The sequence below is a fragment of the Prionailurus viverrinus genome, chromosome C2 (genome assembly GCF_022837055.1).
Source record: "Prionailurus viverrinus isolate Anna chromosome C2, UM_Priviv_1.0, whole genome shotgun sequence".
In the NCBI taxonomy this organism is placed as follows: Eukaryota; Metazoa; Chordata; class Mammalia; order Carnivora; family Felidae; genus Prionailurus; species Prionailurus viverrinus.
Window position 1 is genome coordinate 116,021,906 of NC_062569.1, and position 19,506 is coordinate 116,041,411.

The following is a 19,506-nucleotide window of genomic DNA, read 5'->3' on the forward strand; positions in this document are numbered from 1 at the left end:
TTACTTGTAATGTCTACAATAGATATACTTCAACCATAGCTCTGTTTTATGATGCCAAACATGCTGTTCTCTTTCAATTTATAAAAAAAAGTATAAATTTGCTTTTTATATTGAAAAGTATAGCCTATATAATAAAATAAAATCAACAGAAGTCTATTTTTGGCCTCAAAAAGTGACATTTATTAAAAAAAAATGACAAGATGTCCATCCCTTGGCTCCCTTCCCTCCCCTCCCCTCTCCTGCTCCTCTTCAGTGCCCCTCCCCCCTTATCCTGCCCAAGGACTGAACTCCAGGTACAGCTAGGTAGCAGGAAGCACCTCAGATGATGGTTTCAGCGACATTGGGGGGTATACATCAATGGAGGTGTTGTAGAGTTCTCATTGTCTTGAGAAATTCTCTTGTTTTCTTCTGTCACCATGTTAATAGCCACACCCTTACAGCCAAATGGTCCATCACAATTGATTCTGTAGGTACGGTTTTCCCTTTTGGTGGGAAGGTCGTAATTGAGGACTAAAGAAACCTGCTGCACATCAATGCCTCTGGCCAACAGGTCAGTGGTAATAAATACTCTGCTAGAGCCAGAGCTGAACTCTCTCATGATAACATCTCATTCCTTTTGGTCCATATCTCCATGTTGGAGGACATGGTAAAGTCTCAAGTGTGAGTCTTCTCAGTGAGCCAATCAACCTTCCTTCAGGTGTTGATGGATATGACTGCCTGTATGATGGTCGGGGTTTCACACAAGTCACACAGTGCATCTGATTCCATTCCTCTTGTTCCATCTTGACGTAAAACTGGTGGATATCTTCCAGGATCAACTCCTCTTTCTTGACCAGAATCCAAATGGGTTCCCTCATGAACTTCTTGGTCACCTCAAGCACATTGGAAGGCATTGTAGCCGACAGCAAAACCACCATTCCAAAAGTGTTGAGCTTTTGGAATATGTCATCGATCTGGTCCTCAAATCCATGGCTTAACATTTTATCAGCTTCCTCCAGTACAAACATCTTGATGTATTTGGGATACAGGTATATCCAGTTAAGCATATCAAACACATGACCTGGGGTATGATGATATGGGGAACTTCCATCTGCAACTTTTGCACCTCAGCACACACATTGGTCCCCTCAATGCAAGCATGGCAGGAGGCACCCACGTAATTTCCTAATTCCATGACTATCTCTGTATCTGCTGATCCAACTCTCTGCTGGGTGCCAGGACCAAGGCCTGTGTAGCCTTTAGTTCCAATTCAATCTGTCACAGAATTGATATGGCAAAAGTGACTGTTTTCCCAGTCTCAGATTGGGCTTCAGTGATCACATTAACCATTGATACAAGAAAGAAGGGCTCACTGCTGGATGGCAGAAGGCTTCTCAAAGCCATAGGCATATGACACGGGAAAGGGAATCAGAGAGGTTCATGTCATCAAAGCTATCAACTGTCTCATTCCAGTTACTCTCAATGAGGCCTTTGGGGTTCTATCACATTGGGGCCATTGTCTCTGGATTGAGAATCCTGACTTGCAGGCGTGAACCTTAGAAACTCAAATCAACATCATTCTTAATTCTCTTTTTATTGAATTTAAGGAAAATAAAAACAGAAGAAATGTTCCTTAGAGGGCAGAGTATTGTTAAACATACTCTTACTTGGAATGCTATCCCAATAATTAATTACACTGTCTCATACCAGCTGAAGGTTGATATATGTATTGCCATTAAATACCAATTTTCACCTCAGTAACATTTTTCTCACATTCTCCATCAATTGTTTATTTTAAAGTGCTTTGCTAATATTGTAGATGACAAGATTGTAGGCAAATCTTATTTCACTGATTGTGAAGATTCAACTCTCCTTATTGTAGGGACATGTGTTTTTCTTCATCAATGAATTATTTTTTTTTTACTAACTTTTCCCAGATGCCCATGTAACATGTAATCATTGACTTGTAAGAACTTTTTAAAAACTGTCATGTTGTAGTAGACATTTTGAATAGGTTTTTTTTTACATAATACATAAACATGGCAAAATTTTAGCATTACAAATGTATATGTAACACATTGTACCAGTTCCTCTCAATAAAGGCAAATGTGTTTATAAAATAATGGTGCCTATTTTCAGAAATGACAAGTTGTTTATGTATGTATATATCTACCTATTTATTGGGTATCTCTCTAGACATAACTATTGATAGAAGTTGAGTAAAATGGTATCTAAAATAACTGTCTTCATATAAATTAATTTTTTCACTTTACAATAAATTTTGAGCATTTTAAATATATGCTGATATGGACAAATCATATCAATATTAATGACAACAAAATATTCCATTCTTGATATGCTATATTTCTATAAATTATTTAATTATCTTACTGGCATTTGAACAATACTATTCAAGAATTTGCTACCAAAAATATGTCTTCAATATATCTAAATCAGTGTTTTAAAATGTGTTTTGGTTAACAAATTAAACTACAACCTAGATGAAAATAATAAGGTTTGTCCTATGATGTGTATGTGTGTGTGTGTGTGTGTGTGTGTGTGTGTGTGTGTGTGTGTGTTTATGGGGAAAGAGGATAAGAAAAAAAGAAGATAAAATTAAATAGGTATTAATGTCCTTGCAGAGAGTAAAACTGATCTTATTAAACTTCAACTTTTATTAGAAAATTTAAATTTAATGTTACCTGTCAAATATGTACATAAAAGTAATCAGAAAATTTGAGAGTAAAATACGTAGTTTTAAATACGTAAACAAAATGAAGCAAACTAAAATCACCAAAGTGGAAAATGGAGTGTATAAAATAAGTGAATAATGACAAGTAAGACCACATAAAACCAAATATGGAATATATTCAAACTCATCAAAAATCGGTATGCATATGAATGGTTTAAGCCTACTGCTTAAAAGATACTATCTTTCTTCTTAAATCTTACTGTCTCCTCTCTAATGCCATATATTTTTGCACAATAGGATTTTAAAACAAAATGATACAAAAAGTTTAAAAATAAACAGAATGGAAAGATCCACTAAGTGTATATACCAAACTTAAAGTGGATATCATATTTTTCATACTGGAAAAACTAATCAAGATTTTGAGATGTATAGCATTGAAAAAAAATTTATATATATACATACACACACACACACACACACACACATATATAATTTTCCACACAAATTGCCAACCCATTTCTGTATCCTTTTGATATGAACACATTAATATTTGATCAGTTTCTTGTGTGCATTTTTCATTTTCTCTATTTTCCCTGTTCTCAGACTTGGAAATAGCTATTTCTTCAAGTCTCACCTCTTCATTATATTGGAGAATGGTTTTTAGAATCAAAGTCTGGTTGTTACATATACACATTACTCTTGGGAGGTCACTGCTTCTAGATTATTTCAGTAGCAAAAACCTAGAGAATATATATACTTTACAAGTTACATTCGTATTTCTAACTCAAATTTAACAAAAAGGTTTTTACCTATTTTATTTAGTACTTTTATGCTATAAAACTATTTTATTTAATGCTTTTATGCTGTAAAAACTGTTTCCAAATAAATTCAATATATTTACATTTTTTTAAAACATATATTAGGGAATAATTATAAATTCATTTATAATACATTTGGTATAGTTTGAAAGAATGTACTTTTTAAAAAAGTGTTTATTTTTGAGAGACAGAGAAAGAGAGAGAAAGTAATTGATCAGGGGAGGGACAGAGAGAAAGGGAGACACAGAATCTGAAGGAGGCTCCAGGCTCTGAGCTGTCAGCGCAGCGCCTGAAGCAGGGCTCGAACTAGTGAACTGTGAGATCATGACCTGAGCCACAAATTCAGACACTCAACTGACTGAGCCAACCAGGGGCCCCAAGAATGTACTTTAATGTAGCTTACAATTACATTGTCAACATTACTAACAATAAACCTATTGTTCATTTTTGATTGAAAATGTACCAAAAGTGTATTTATAGTTCTTTCTGTTTATACATGTATGTGTGTGTGTGTATAAATCTATATAAAGAACTGTGTTAAAATTACTTGAAATATTATTTAGGTCTTATGTCTGTGGGGTTTTTTTGGTGTTTTTTTCCAATTTTATTGAGTTATAATTATAAATAACGTTGTATAAGACATGGATGTGTTACCTATTTAATATAGAGTTGGACTTATTTTCTAATGTTTGTGCCTAATTTTGCATTTATTTTTCCTACTTTTTAAGGTATTTCCCTACAGGTGGATGAATTTCATTTTTGGAAGTGTAAAAGAAATACGGTTCAAAGTCAAAATCATATAAATGTATTTGCTTCTCCCTGTCAATTCCCTTTTTCTAAGTTTTATGTAAAATTGAGTAGTTCATATTTCATTCTTGCTCTCTTTAGAAATTAAAAAAAATATATGTGTTAATCTTATTTACCTTCTTTCTTACAGAGAAGAGCAAGAGCATACTATATTGGCTTTTTCTCCTCCCCTCCACCCCCAGTTGCTCACTCTGATTTCATCACATTCTTCCTTATTCTTTCTCACAAAATGATAGATCTCTTCACAGATGAGTCGACTACAATTTAGATTCTAATGACAGGATCTTTCTCTTATTTCCAATCTCAAAAATACAAAATTAACAGAATAATTAGACCTTGCATTAGTTTACCTACTGTTGAAATACACACACACACACACACACACACACACACACACACGTACGTATATAAAAAGATTCACACATGTATACTATGGGTCTCAATCATTATATACATACTTATATGGAAAAATTCTAAAGGATTTTATGGGTTCCAAATCCATTTTCAGTATTTCGTTCCTTAAAAAATAATGATAGGGGCGCCTGGGTGGCGCAGTCGGTTAAGTGTCCAACTTCAGCCAGGTCACGATCTCGCGGTCCGTGAGTTCGAGCCCTGCGTCAGGCTCTGGGCTGATGGCTCAGAGCCTGGAGCCTGTTTCCGATTCTGTGTCTCCCTCTCTTTCTGTCCCTCCCCCGTTCATACTCTGTCTCTCTCTGTCCCAAAAATAAATAAAAACGTTGAAAAAAAAATTAAAAAAAATAATGATAAAAAGCATGTCTATGTCAATAACATTTTTTCTGGTCTATTCTTGTTTGGTGTCTCACTGTCTGACAAGAGAGAATGTAATTCTTACAGCATTCTCATTTCTTGTTTTTTTTTTTTTATACCTTGACACAAAGCATTTGCTTTTAGTTTTTGTTTTTTTTTCCCTGTGCTCAAAGGGAATGGATGAAGATTCTTTTTCCTTATATAGTCCGCTCTATTTTTTTTTTCCATAGTGATCAGTGTTCTTCTGTTTCTACGGTGTTCTCTGAATATACTAAAGAAATAAGATGGGGTAAAAGAATAATCTTCTAACTTGTGAGTTGTAACTAAAACTAAATCTTCATTTTCCTGTCACATAGTGTTGTACATGATAAGATATTACAAGAACTAATTCTAAAGATGCTTACAAGAATGTGCTCGAGTGCCAGCTCTTGTTCTTACTGGCTGTATTGTCTCAACCATTTTGTTTTACTTCTCTAATCTTTGGCTTTATTGTCTATAAGAGAGAGAGAACATAATATAATGGTTATTGTATTATATTTACATAATTATTTGTGTATTACTTTAACTTATATTTATATAATAGTATGAGTAGTAGATTATTGTTAGAATTAAATGAGATTGGGGGCCTAGGTGGCTCAGTCAGATCAGTAGCCAGCTGGCTCATGTCATGACCTTGTAATTCTCGAGTTTGAGCCCCCACATTGGACTTCAGCACAGAGCCTGCTGGGGATTCTCACTCTCTCCCTCACTCCCTGCTCCTCTCCCCTTGTGTGTGTTCTCTCTCTCTCTCAAAATGAATTAATGAATTTAAAAAAAAAAATTTTTAGAAAGAATTAAATGAGAGAATATATATCACATAGGAAATAGTCTGACCTATAAGAAATGGTCAATGTTAGAACTTATTTGTATAGTTGTTATAATAGTTATAATTAAAGCACTCTGTAAAATCTTCTGTCATTAAAAGCCAGAAAGCTACAGGGCAACTTCATGCTATAATTTAGATAAACATGATTAACATGACAATGTTTATGACATAAGATTTACTGAGATATATTAAGATGCAAATTTTCATACAGTGTTCATTGCAAAAATAAAAGAATACTAAAGGAATATAAAGTATTGCTAAACAACATTGACAATAAAAGTAATTGTGGTATTCTTCATATGTGTACTTTAACACATGTATATATTTTATTTAAACAGGTATTACTATTATAATAAAATAGTAAATAAGTAAATAAAACACAGAAAATCATACCATGTTTTTAAATAATGGGCTTAGGAAATAATTCATCCATTTTCTCCAAAACACAGATGTTTTTAAAAACATAAACTATTACTTATTAAGAGCATGAAAGTGATCTGCAGATGTTACATAACAACTTCACGCAAACCACGATACTTTGAAGGTGCATCTAAAGTCTTCTCAAATGAAATATCAAGGTTACCTGTTTAAGCCATCTAAGCCATCCCCTCTCTTTGCTGACTGCACAATATTTATCTTGACAGATGTCAGCTTTATAATGCTTGTGAGAAGTTTGTGGCTTTCATTACCTGGATTTACAATAGTGTGCAACAGAGGCTTAAATTGCACATGAGCCATGACAGCTGGCAAAAACATGCCAGAGGACAGCTTTGTCAAACCTAGAAAGCTCAAGAGAAGCTTAGTGGAGTGAATGAAAAACATAAAAGTTGGAGAGCCTAGAGACAAAAGAAGAAGAAGAAGAAGAAGAGAAGGATGGCTAAGCCTCCAGATGATTGCATCGGCATTCATTACATGTGCCTATGGACAGACGAGTAGCGTTCGCTGAAATCATTCAGAATACGTGCAGAGGGTGTATTAGTTACATGTGTGTTCAGTGGATTTATGTCTATATTTTATCCTCCTACAGGTTTATAAATTGATTTGATTTGCTTCAATTTGTTTGCTTATCAGCCAATAATAAAAGAAAAACTTCTGTCTCTTAAATAATTCCCATGAAAAAAAAATAGGTGAATAGAAACTTTCAGTTAGTCTTTGCCTCTTAGAAATTTAAGGAAAGGTGAAGATCATCATTTACCTTATTTATATCATTTATAGGAAACTGCAGTTCTTAGAAATAACGAATATTCCATGAAGTAGAGAGGCAAAAGTAAATTATGGAGCAGAGTTTATATCTCTAATTTGAAAACAATCAGAGTATTTTACTGTTGTTGTCACTGAAATATTCTCATTAAAAATAAAGTGGCAGTAAAAGTAAATCTAACCATATTCACTTTGGGGACAAAAGCAACAGTATACTTAAAATAGATATGGCCTTATTCTCTTTAAATTAAATTGAAAACAATCTAAAATATTATGACATGATACTAATCATGATAAACAAAACTGTAATATTTCTTTTAAGAACACTCATGAACAGATATAGGACAAAGATTTCATTTAGTTTTTGGTTCCTTTGAGAGTCATTAGAAGCAACTAATAATGATATCATTCCATTTTTCTTTTCCAACACACACACACACACACACACACACACACACACACAAAGATACATACTTTTTGAGGTTTAATAATATATCAAATGCTTCATATTTATTCACAAGAGTCAGTAGCATAATATAAAGCAATAGGATTAATTTTTAAAATATATATTGGCATTCTACCTGTGTAATTGAAAAATGGACTAGCGGGGCACCTGGGTGGCTCAGTTGCTTAAGTGTCCAACTCCAGCTCAGGTCATGATCTCACAGTTTGTGAGTTCAAGCCCTGCGTCGGGCTCTGTACTGGCAGCTCAGAGCCTGGAGCCTGTTTCGGATTCTGTTCTCTCTTTCTCTCTGGCCCTCCCCCTCTCTGCTCTGTCTCTCTCTCAAAAATAAACAAACATTAAAAAAAATGAGTAAACTATCTCAATAATTAAAAAAGAAAAATGTAGTAGACACAGATATAAAAGTGGTATTATACACTGTCTCAGTTGTAGAGAATTTTATACCCTAATTTGTGATAGAAATCATATGCAAATAAAATAACTGGAATTATAACAATATATAAGAACTACTAGCAAAGGAGGTGAGACATGAACATATGTATTTAGTTAAGGAAAATGAATACAGCCTTTGTATTAGTCAGGATTATCCAGCAAAACAGAACCAATAGGATGTGTGTATATAGAGAAAGAGAGAAGAGAGGGTGAAGGAGAGGAAGAAATGTTAAGGAATTGGCTAACAGTGCAGAGCCCAGTGGGGGGCTTGAGCCCACGAACCTTGAGATCATGACCTGAGCTGAAACCAAGAGTCAGACGCTTACACGACTGGGCCACTCAGGCGCCCTGGTGGGTTGATTTTTTAACTTTTTTGTGAAAGATGTTGCAAGTAAAAGAAATATGGTATACTGCTTTCAGATTGGGTCACTACTCACTATTTCTTACCATCAATGGATATACTCAGTATCCTATTTTGTAAAGTTGAGCTATTTCTCAAGACATAACTAACCAAGTACACAGCACTAATTTTCACACATGCACTTAATGTTGTGACCTTTAGAACATTAATGACAAATAACATAGACATTATTCTAAAAGTTTTACTTCTTTTTAAGTAATGACTTTATACCATAAATCCTAATTACATTATTAGGATGACCCAATAAAAATATACTATTCTTTTTTCCCGTTGATAAAAATACACTATTCTTTTTTCATGTGGAAAATTGTCACTAATTATGAAGGAAGTTTTCCAAGGATGTTTATATGTATTAAAAAATATTGCTCAAAAACTATGAAAACCCATCCAGTTAATCAAAACAATTTGTTGAAAAACTCACTTTAAAAATTTAGGGAAATTCAATAAATAAATTAATGGATAAAGAAGATGTGGGGCATGTGTGTATATACATATATATTTATAAATCTGAATATGAATATAAATATCTATAATGGAATATTACTTAGCCATAAAAGTAATGAGATCTTGTTATTTGCAACAACATGGATGGACATAGAGGGTATTATGCTAAGTGAAATAAGTCACACCAAGATAAATACAATTTCACTTATATGTGGAATCTTAAAAAATAAAATAAACAAAAACAGGAACAGACCCATAAATACAAAGAAAAACTGATGGTTTCCAGAGGGGAAAGTGGGAGGGATGGGCAGAATGGATGATGGGGAGTGGAAGATACAAGCTTTCAGTTAGGGAATGAATAAATCATGGGGATAAATGGTATAGCATAGAGACTATTGCCAATGGTATTGTGATAGCATCATATGGTGACAGATCGTAGCTACACTTGTGAGCCTAACATATACAGACTTGTCAAATCACTATGTTGTACATTTGACACAAACATAACATTGTGTGTTAGCTATACTGAAACTAAAAAATAACTCAGAAAAAGAAGAATGGGGATTTCCATATGTGATTAAAATGGCGAAACTGAATAAAATTAGCAATTAATGTCTCCTAATAGATAACTATAATAACTTTTCAAATACTGCATGATAGGCAAAGTGATGCTGTTATCATGAAAAGAAGGAAAAACTGCCAGATGGCTCTATAACCTCAGTTTTATGCCTGGAGATACTTTCTGGAGTACAGCAAGTCCAAATAGAGCAGAAAATTACACTGAGCTGGAACCACAGAGATCAATGTTATGTTATTGAGGATGCTGGCTTTATGGGCCAAAAACTGAAGAAGATATTGTACAATGAAGGGCCTTCAGGAATATGCACAGGAGTTGCTTGACTTTCTAGATAAATATTAAGCTGAGAAGTTATGAGAGGGGATTTTGCAAGGCTAACCACTCCACAACCAAAGTAAAAAAATAAAAAAGTAAACAAAACAAAACATAGTCCTAAAAGAAATAATCCCAGACTTATCTTGGCACAATCTAGGAAGAAGCTCAAATAAATCAAGCTCATTTGCAAATTCTACCAGAATAAAATGTCACCTTGTTTTAAGACAACAAAATCTACACATTAATAGCATAACACAGCAATATTCAGTACAAAATAGCAAATTAGTGAATTTAAAAAGAGGAGAAAAACCAATCAAAAGACACAAACTCAGAAATGATGAACATGTTGGATTTTGCAGACATAGACTTAAAAGTACTTTTTACAACTATGCTTAAGGATTCAAAGGCAAGGGGAATTGAAGGAGAAAATAGAGGACCTGAAAACAATCGAACAATCAATCCAATGTGTAAGAAAGAGAACTGAATGTAAATTACTGGGCTTGAAACATAAATTCTCTTGAAATCTATTCCTGGAGATTACAACATCCTATCTATCAATAATTGTTAGAAAAAGAAAAAAAATGACATATTTGACAAATTTGAATTTGAACAAATTCTAACCAAATTAATTATTTTTAAACACCTCAAAACAGAATGCATCTGCCATTGAAAGATTCACCACATATAGTGTCTATGGTGGTAATGATCAATATATAGATCAATAAAAAAGAAAAGAGAGTGAAAAAATAATCACAGATTTACAGGGTGTGTTTATTTTTTTTACACAGTGCCAAGTTAGTTAAACGGAAAAAACATGGGGGATGGAAAAATGGAAAAAATGGAAAAAATGGAAAAAAAGATAGTCTTTCTAATAAATGGTGCTTAACATTGAAGACTTCTATGGACAAAACAAAACAAAAAAAACCAAACAAAACCGCTTCCTACAAAAAAAATGGGCAATTGAATAGATCATTTACAAAAGAAGATTGATGAATGGCCCATAGGCATATGGAAATGTGCTCAACATTAGTCACTCAGAAAATTCAAATTCAAACCATAATAACACCACCAAATTACTAGACTGTTAAAATCAAAATGCTTGATGATGCCTTGTGTTGGCAAGGATGTGGAGCAAATAGAACTCTCAGAGATTTCTGATCAAAATGCTCAATGATACACCCATCACAAACTTGTCAGTAAACAAATTGTGACAACCCAATTTCAGAGAATACTACTCAGCAGTAAAAACAGATTTGAACATTGGAAAATGGATGAATTTCAAAAATCATGCTATGTCAAAAAAGTCAAACACAAACACGTAAGCATTATATCATTTATAAGAAATTACAGAAAAGGCAAAACTATAGGGACAAAGAAGAGATCAGTGTTTCCTAGCAGTGAGGAAGGAAAGCCAGAGGAGGCATGAAATGCAAAGGAGCCCAAGAATATATTTTAGTTTTTGGAATTGCTCTGTATCATGATTGATGAGATAATGAATATATACAACTGCCAAAATTCATCAAAAAGTACACCTAAAGGGTGAAATTTATTGTAGTTTAATTTTTATACTGACATTTTTTTCAGCTAAAACAAAGTTCATGCAATTCAGTAGTGAGATTATACCTCTTCTTTTGTAGTATTGAAGCCCATGCTTGTCCGTGCATATTTTTTTCTTATTCCTTATCGCTTGCATGTACAGGGGCTACTGATGTGCTTCTACTCTGAATAGCAATTGAACCTTCTTATCAGAGGTCCTGCCCTTGGGGTGCCTGGAGGGCTCAGTGGGTTAAGTGTCCAACTCTTGGTTTTGGCTTAGGTCATGATCTCACAGTTTGTAGGATCAAGCCCCATACTGGGCTCTATGCCAAGTGTGAAACTTGGCAAGATTTCTAAGATTCTCTCTCTTCCTTTCCCTTTCCCCCTCTCCCATTTATACTCCCTCTTCTCAAAATAAATAAACATTTTAAAAAAGAGAGAACAAAAACAAACATACAAAAGGACTTGCCCTTAAAGCTGCCTGATCACATTTTACCTGTTTTACCAGATGAGTAAGCCAGCATTCCCCTCAGCCTTTTGTAACCCAGTGACTGACAAATATATGTGGGATATAAATATAAACACTTCAGCTCCTCTCTATCTTGTTAGAGCCACTACGAATTGCTACTTACGCTATTTCAAGAGGTCTCTGCAGGATGAACTAAAATTTTCCTACAAAGTACTTTGTCTTTATTGAACTTTGCCCCTATCAAACAATTTCTTTACTCTCCTTCTGATTTTTACTAGAACCCTCTTAATAAATTACTTATACGAAAATGTTTATCCTTGGATCTCCACTGAAATAATCCAACCTAAGAGAAAGAAGATATATTTTGGTGCCACTCATGAGTCTTCCAGTTAAGAGAAGAACATTCACTTAGACTCAGATAAGGTTTAAAATAAAAAGGGACCACGTTGGAGGAAGCACCTCTGGACTGTCCAGTCTCTCAAGATCTCTTATAAGTCTTTTTTCTTTATAGCAACCTAAATTTTCTCCTATTGCGTAGAGTTAGCCCTGCGTAGAGGGAGAATGGCAAGGAGAAGCATGAAATACAAACATGTGTTAGAAGAAAACCAAATTTCACATGAAATATATAAAATATTCTGTTAGTTTTTAGGTTGGTGTCTAAGAGTTAATTTGATCTTCAGAGAGAGCACTCTATTTTCCCTGCATGGTTCAATGACATAAGCTCTACTGACTACAACAGACAAAGACTGCTGGGTATGTGGACACTAATAAAAGAAAAAATGCAGTCTGTGCTCAACACTCTAAACTTCCAAGCTATATACAAAGTTTGAAGATTCTCAGCACCTGGGCATTCTTCCTTAGCAAAAGATTTGCAGTATTCAAGGAAAAAAGAAAAAAGGTAACTCAAACCATTGAGGTATTGATGAACGTATCTAGTAGAACAAGAGACCTAACTGCCCTTGGATTTACACTGAAGATTGTTCAGTCCTTATTAGGAATACTAACAGGTTTGTGTTGAGTCTCCTAATATCTGAATAAGCAAAATGCATGTTCCTGTTTACTTCTTCCAAGTCCTTTCTCTCAGATTCAGTTTATATTCTCAGTGACCTGCTTATTCCCAAGTCTTTTACCTGAAGGATGAGATTTTTCTGTCATTGAACAAATATAAAACTATTAAAACTTAAAACACACATTTAATCGGATGATATCACCAAGTACAAATTTAATTGTACCGCTTAAGACAAACCATTTTTATTCTATATATCTTGAATATTTATATAGACTTGTTTTTTGCTAAGGATGATAGTAATACTTATATGTAACTCATCTGTTTTTCTTTAAATAGTAAGCTAAAAATATACTCAATATCTAATTTTAAATACCATAATAAATTAAAACCTATCAATTGTTTTCTCTTTCTTCTATTTTTTTAAATGTTTCTTTATTTTTGAGAGAGACAGAGACAGAATGTGAGAGGGTTATGGGCAGAGAGAGAGGGAGACACAGAATTGGAAGCAGGCTCTAGGCTCTGAGCGGTCAGCACAGAGCCCGAAGTGGGGCTGGAATCCACGAGCTGTGAGATCATGACCTGAGCTGAAGTCAGACGCTCAACCAACTGAGCCACCCAGGCTCTCTGTTTTGTTTTTTTCTTCTAGAAGATAAAAATATTCTACTTATAGCTTAGAAAAGAAAAATGTGGCATTCTAAATCCAACTCTAGGGGCAGAAAATTACTCAGGAAAGGTTTTAATATCTAGTCTCAAAAATGGAATTGAACCAAAAATTATACAAAATAAAGGACTAATGTGTAGAAAGAATGTGTTTATGTGGAAAAAAATATATAAAACTATAGAGATTCTAAAAGTTGACAAAGGATTCTGCAATTATAAACTCCGATAGTGATTAGACACAAAATCTCTTATCTGATTTTATTTTTTTTTCAATGTTTTTTATTTATTTTTGGGACAGAGAGAGACAGAGCATGAACGGGGGAGGGGCAGAGAGAGAGGGAGACACAGAATCGGAAACAGGCTCCAGGCTCTGAGCCATCAGCCCAGAGCCCGAGGCGGGGCTCGAACTCACGGACCGCGAGATCGTGACCTGGCTGAAGTCGGACGCTTAACTGACTGCGCCACCCAGGCGCCCCTAAAATCTGATTTTTAAAAAGGCATAGAGGGGCGCCTGGGTGGCTCCGTCGGTTAAGTGTCCAACTTCAGCTCAGGTCATGATCTCACGATCTGTGAGTTCGAGCCCTGCATCGGGCTCTGTGCTGACAGCTCAGAGCCTGGAGCCTGCTTCGGATTCTGTGTCTCCCTCTCTCTCTGCCCCTCCCCTGTTCATGCTCTGTCTCTCTCTGTCTCAAAAGTAAATAAACATAAAAAAAAAATTAAAAAAAATAAAATTAAAAAAAATTTAAAAAGGCATAGAGATGATTTTCCAGGTTTATGTAATAAACCTGTATATGCACAGGTTTGCATGCACACACACACACACACACACACACACACACACACACACGAAAATGGTCACACAATATTCTTTTTTCTCTCTCTGTGTTCTCTCTAGAGTAGTATCAGTGTCTTCATTTTTCCTTTAGGTACAAATAATTCTAAGCACCTGAACAGGCTGAACATTTGAGGTATATTTGAAAAAAAAATCCTTTTGAAGAAAAAAATGTTTGCAAAGACATACCAATAATCAGCACGCATCTATAGTGTCCCTCACTAAATATCTTAATGCATTGTCTATTTTGATAAATAGAAATATTTGTGTTTTTTCAATCTGAAATATCATATGTCATAGTTATCAAACATACTTGATTTAAAATTTCATGTGCTAGGGAGGCTTGGGACAGAGGGAGAGAGTATTATTAGACTTTGAGTAGAGTTACTTAGTATCCATAGTTGTCATGATGCAGTAAAAGTCATTATTAAGCTATTAGCTAGGCTGTGAGAGAGAATTACAAATAATGTGGGAAGAAAATTGTTTTGAAGAGAAAATGAATTAATGGTTGGGTCAACAAGATTAAGAATCAGAGAAAGGTTTGGATATCATAGCTTCATAAAGCTCCCATGTGATAGCGTCCCCTCCCTAAGGGGCGGGGGGGAAAGGCAACCTGACTATACCGTATGTGACAACATCCCTCACAACCTTGTAACATGAGACCACTTAATCAGACTACATGTGTGTGTATGTGTGTGTGTAGTTACCATATATGGGAGACAAAAAAGTAAAAAAATATATATATAAAAACTATGCCATGTGGCGTTCCAAGCTCAGTTCGGGTACAAACCCAACTGAGTAGTGCTGGCACAAATAAAGTTGCTTTCTAAAAAAAACAAAAACAAAACAAAACAAAACAAAAAAACAAACTTGGTGTCAATTCTCTGTGTAAGAATCCTGCTACACCAAAGTAGTGAGTCAATAAAGCCAATATTTTAGATTCATAATTTTCTTTTTTTTAATTTTTTTTTTTTTAATTTTTTTTTTCAACGTTTATTTATTTTTGGGACAGAGAGAGACAGAGCATGAACGGGGGAGGGGCAGAGAGAGAGGGAGACACAGAATCGGAAACAGGCTCCAGGCTCTGAGCCATCAGCCCAGAGCCCGACGCGGGGCTCGAACTCACGGACCGCGAGATCGTGACCTGGCTGAAGTCGGACGCTTAACCGACTGCGCCACCCAGGCGCCCCTAGATTCATAATTTTCAAGAATTGTGAGCAAGTATATCACAAGTCTGTAATGAAATAACATAATTTTTAAAACAGTTTTAAGTCATTTATTTTATCTAAGTCCATTATCTTGATATTTGAGATACTTTGCAATATTTTACATTTTGTATTCAAGGCTTTTGGAAGTCTCATTTCTGTAACTTTACTAAAGCCAAATTTACTCATGAGACTAAATATAGAGGAAAAGGAAACCCCGGGCGGTGCCTTGTTTTAATGATCAAACATTCTGGATAATTGAAATGTTTAATTTGAAAGAGAAAGTTGATGGGTAGAAACATTCATGCAGCAGTCACAAATACGTGAATGAATACATGCCAAAGAGTAAAATAAATTCAGCAATTACTGTGCACAGCATTTTGAATACTATGATGTTTAATAAAAGGTAAAAGAAATGTAGAAAACCTATACATTTTTAAAATACACATTCATAATGAAAATACTAATTTTTAAAACGGGGCGCCTGGGTGGCGCAGTCGGTTAAGCGTCCGACTTCAGCCAGGTCACGATCTCCCGGTCCGTGAGTTTGAGCCCCGCGTCGGGCTCTGGGCTGATGGCTCAGAGCCTGGAGCCTGTTTCCGATTCTGTGTCTCCCTCTCTCTCTGCCCCTCCCCCATTCATGCTCTGTCTCTCTCTGTCCCAAAAATAAATAAAAAACGTTGAAAAAAAAATTAAAAAAAAAAACCTAATTTGGCTCTTTCTGAGTTCCATTTTTATGTATTGTCTGTATAAATGGCCTACACACAACTTACTTGCAAAATAGGTTATTAATTTATTATCAGAATGTAATTGATTCATTATTTGCATAAAGCATGCGAGTTGTGCTTATAATCTATACTAACGCAGCTAATGTTAAATAGCTGGTTGTACAATAGCCATACTGCTATTAAAATGTGTTGATATATAAAGAAAATACCCATTAAACTTTCTAACATTTGTGTAAATTAAGTCTACTATATGAGCTATACAAAGGCACAAATTACCATCTAAGTTGTTTTACCAATCAGATTTCTGAGGTAGCATTGCAAAGCAGCTCTGTTACTTGGAAAATTAAATGTAAATGTTCTCCTTCATGAGAACATTCATCTCCTTCATGATCTCCTTTTATGATCGAACAAACAGGGCAGCAGATAGGTCTAAAGATTGGGTCTAAAATATATTTTCTAGAAGTAATAAAAAGTGCAAGTCTCATAATGACACGAACACTTATGCCATCTAGTACATTTTGTGCTTTTGTGCTATGTACTTAACAGTGTTATTTTTATGAAATACAAAGATTTTCTCTATCGTCAGATATATAGTATCATGAAATGCTTTAAAAGATCACATAGAATAATGATTGTTCCTGCGTTTTGCCAAATACTTGGAGAAAAACTTTTAAAGTGCAGTTAATCATGCAACTGTTATTAAGCAGGTGGCAATTTGGTATCATGCAGATAACCATCTGGCTGACTACGATTTCAAACTTTTCACAGGTCTCCATAGCATGTAAATGTGTCAAAGATTCTTAGCAGTTTTGAAAAAATGGCTTTGCTGTCATATTTTAAATACAGTGATACACAAGTTAGAGTGTATGACTCTGTGATAGCTTTATAAAATATTTAATAAATATTTACCAGGTTTCATGGAGACTTTTCTCTTGTTATTTTGCACAAATGATTTCTTAGAAAATGGACAGTTTGTTTTCTGTAATTGTATTCTATGTGTGTTTAATTTCTCTTCACTTCTTGCTTTCGACTTATTCCACATGCATCGGTGGCCACCTTAATGTTAAAATACTTATACAGTTTCAAGGACTGACTACTATCCCCTAAATAATTTATACTTAACATATCATAAAATATTTATCCTTCTATTTCTGGAAAAGACCTTTTATTTCTATCACTTAATGTCTAATTATAAAATAATATATATTCATTATATATTTTATATAATTTATATAATACATGTAACATACATTTTATGAATAGAATATGTATATATGTATACATATAACATTTTTTATATATAATATTTCACATAATATACATTACATGTATAATAATATATTGTACATATGCCATATATGTGTGTATGTGTGTGTGTATAATTTATATGTATGTAAAATCACCACCAAAAATTTGAGAATATAAAAGACAATCAGAGAATATAAGTTAGCAGTAACACTAATGAGAAATAACCACAATTAAGTTTCTGGAAATATACACACAAATAAGGTATTATTTCCACATATATACATGTGTGCACACACAAAAATACATGCATGTCAATTTTGAGCCAATTTAAGCTCATAAAATATATATTGTTTCAGAATGTGTTTTTCAAGTTTTTAACTTCCAGTTAGTTAACATACAGTATAATTTTAGTTTCAGCAGAATGTACTTTTTTACTTAAAATTTTGAGATTATTTTGCAGTAAGAATTCTTTGGAAATATGTTTTATCCACCTTTAAAGGGAAATATACAAGTTACTATTTGTAGGTGGCTATTGAACATTTAGAAATATTTTTTGAGTACTTTTCATATTCTTTACAAGGATATGGAGGCCGAATTTATAATGTCAAAGTAAAATGGACTTTTCACACAATACACGTTTCAATTTAGAAAACGCTTTCCCCCCTTTACTGATTATCTGCATATTTTAAGTATGTGCCATTCTCCTCCAATAAAGTATATATTCTTCCACATGAGAAATGAGTTATGTCTCATTCATCTTTTCATTCCTTTGTGAAGTCTATATTAATTGATGGTTTTATTAAATTAAAAAAAAAAACACCCTGATCTAGTTGTTGAATTTTTGTATATAGAGAGAATCAGATACATCCTATTTTGTTTCCTTATTTCAAGTATCATCCATGAGTACCTGTTTTTGGTTTTTATTATTTCAAGTGTAATCAATGAGTACCTGTTTGTATTTATTGTGAAGCTAACAAAATTGTTTCTGTTCATACTATTTTGCTAATCTTATTGCATCTGTTTTTAAACAGTGAATAGTTGCTATTTTTAACTATTATTATTTTTAAACAGTGGATATTTACTATGTTTGGTAAGAATCAAGGACACTATTATACTAAAACTGAGATAACATTAGGGGTCAAGGAAGATGGCAGAATCAGAGGATCCTGAGGTCACTTTGTCCCACAGACATACTGAGGCTACAGGTATATATAATGTAACTCACTCTGAAAATGATCTAAAGACTAGCTGAACAGCACTTCCACAGCTAAAGATAAAGAGAAAGCCACATTGAGAAGGGGAAGTGGGGAGGAGACATGGTTGGAACCCAACCCCTCTGTGCAGTGACCCACATGCAGGAGAAATATCACAGGAATGGAGGTTCTCCCTGGGGAGCAAGGAAATCAAACCCTACATCAGGCACACCCTACCTTGGGGATCTGCACTTGGAAGACAAGCCCCATAATGTCTTTGAAAATCAATGGGACTTAACTCAAGGAAAGCAAAGATTTACAGGAAACCCAGATTCTGCTCTTAATGGGCCAGCACACTGTATCACTTGATCTGAGACCCAGCACAGAGGCCGAAATTTCAAAGGACCTGGGTTATAAGTGAAGGAGATTTATTGACTAATTTTAAGATGTACTGGAGGGACAGGCAGCTTTCTCCAGGAATGGAAGTCTTGTTGGGCACCATTTTCTTGCCCTCCTTCAGCTAACTGGCACTTTCCATTTACCTTGGGAGTGCTGCTTGCCCACTCCAGTGTTTCTGTGAAAATCCACCCCAATGAGCAAACACACCTTTGCAAAGCGAATACCTCCTGCCACACCCAGTGGCCAGCAACAGTCAGGACCAGTATCCCCTCCATAGTGACTACCACCCCACTACACTGGCAGATAGCCCTGGCCAGAACCAGTGCCACTACAAAACACATTCTGCCTCAGGGAGGGGGTTACAATGCTGCCAACATGCACCCCTGTCAACAGTTGCAGCCAAGGCTCTCCATTAGCTGTACTAGGAGATAATCCACCCACCGGCC

At 34.6% G+C, this 19,506-nt stretch overlaps 1 pseudogene; it reads right to left on the reverse strand.

The window, feature by feature from the left end:
* Window positions 1-299: 299 nt before the first annotated feature.
* Window positions 300-19,335, reverse strand: LOC125174512 (eukaryotic initiation factor 4A-I-like; annotated as a pseudogene).
* Between the last annotated feature and the right edge of the window lie 171 nt (window positions 19,336-19,506).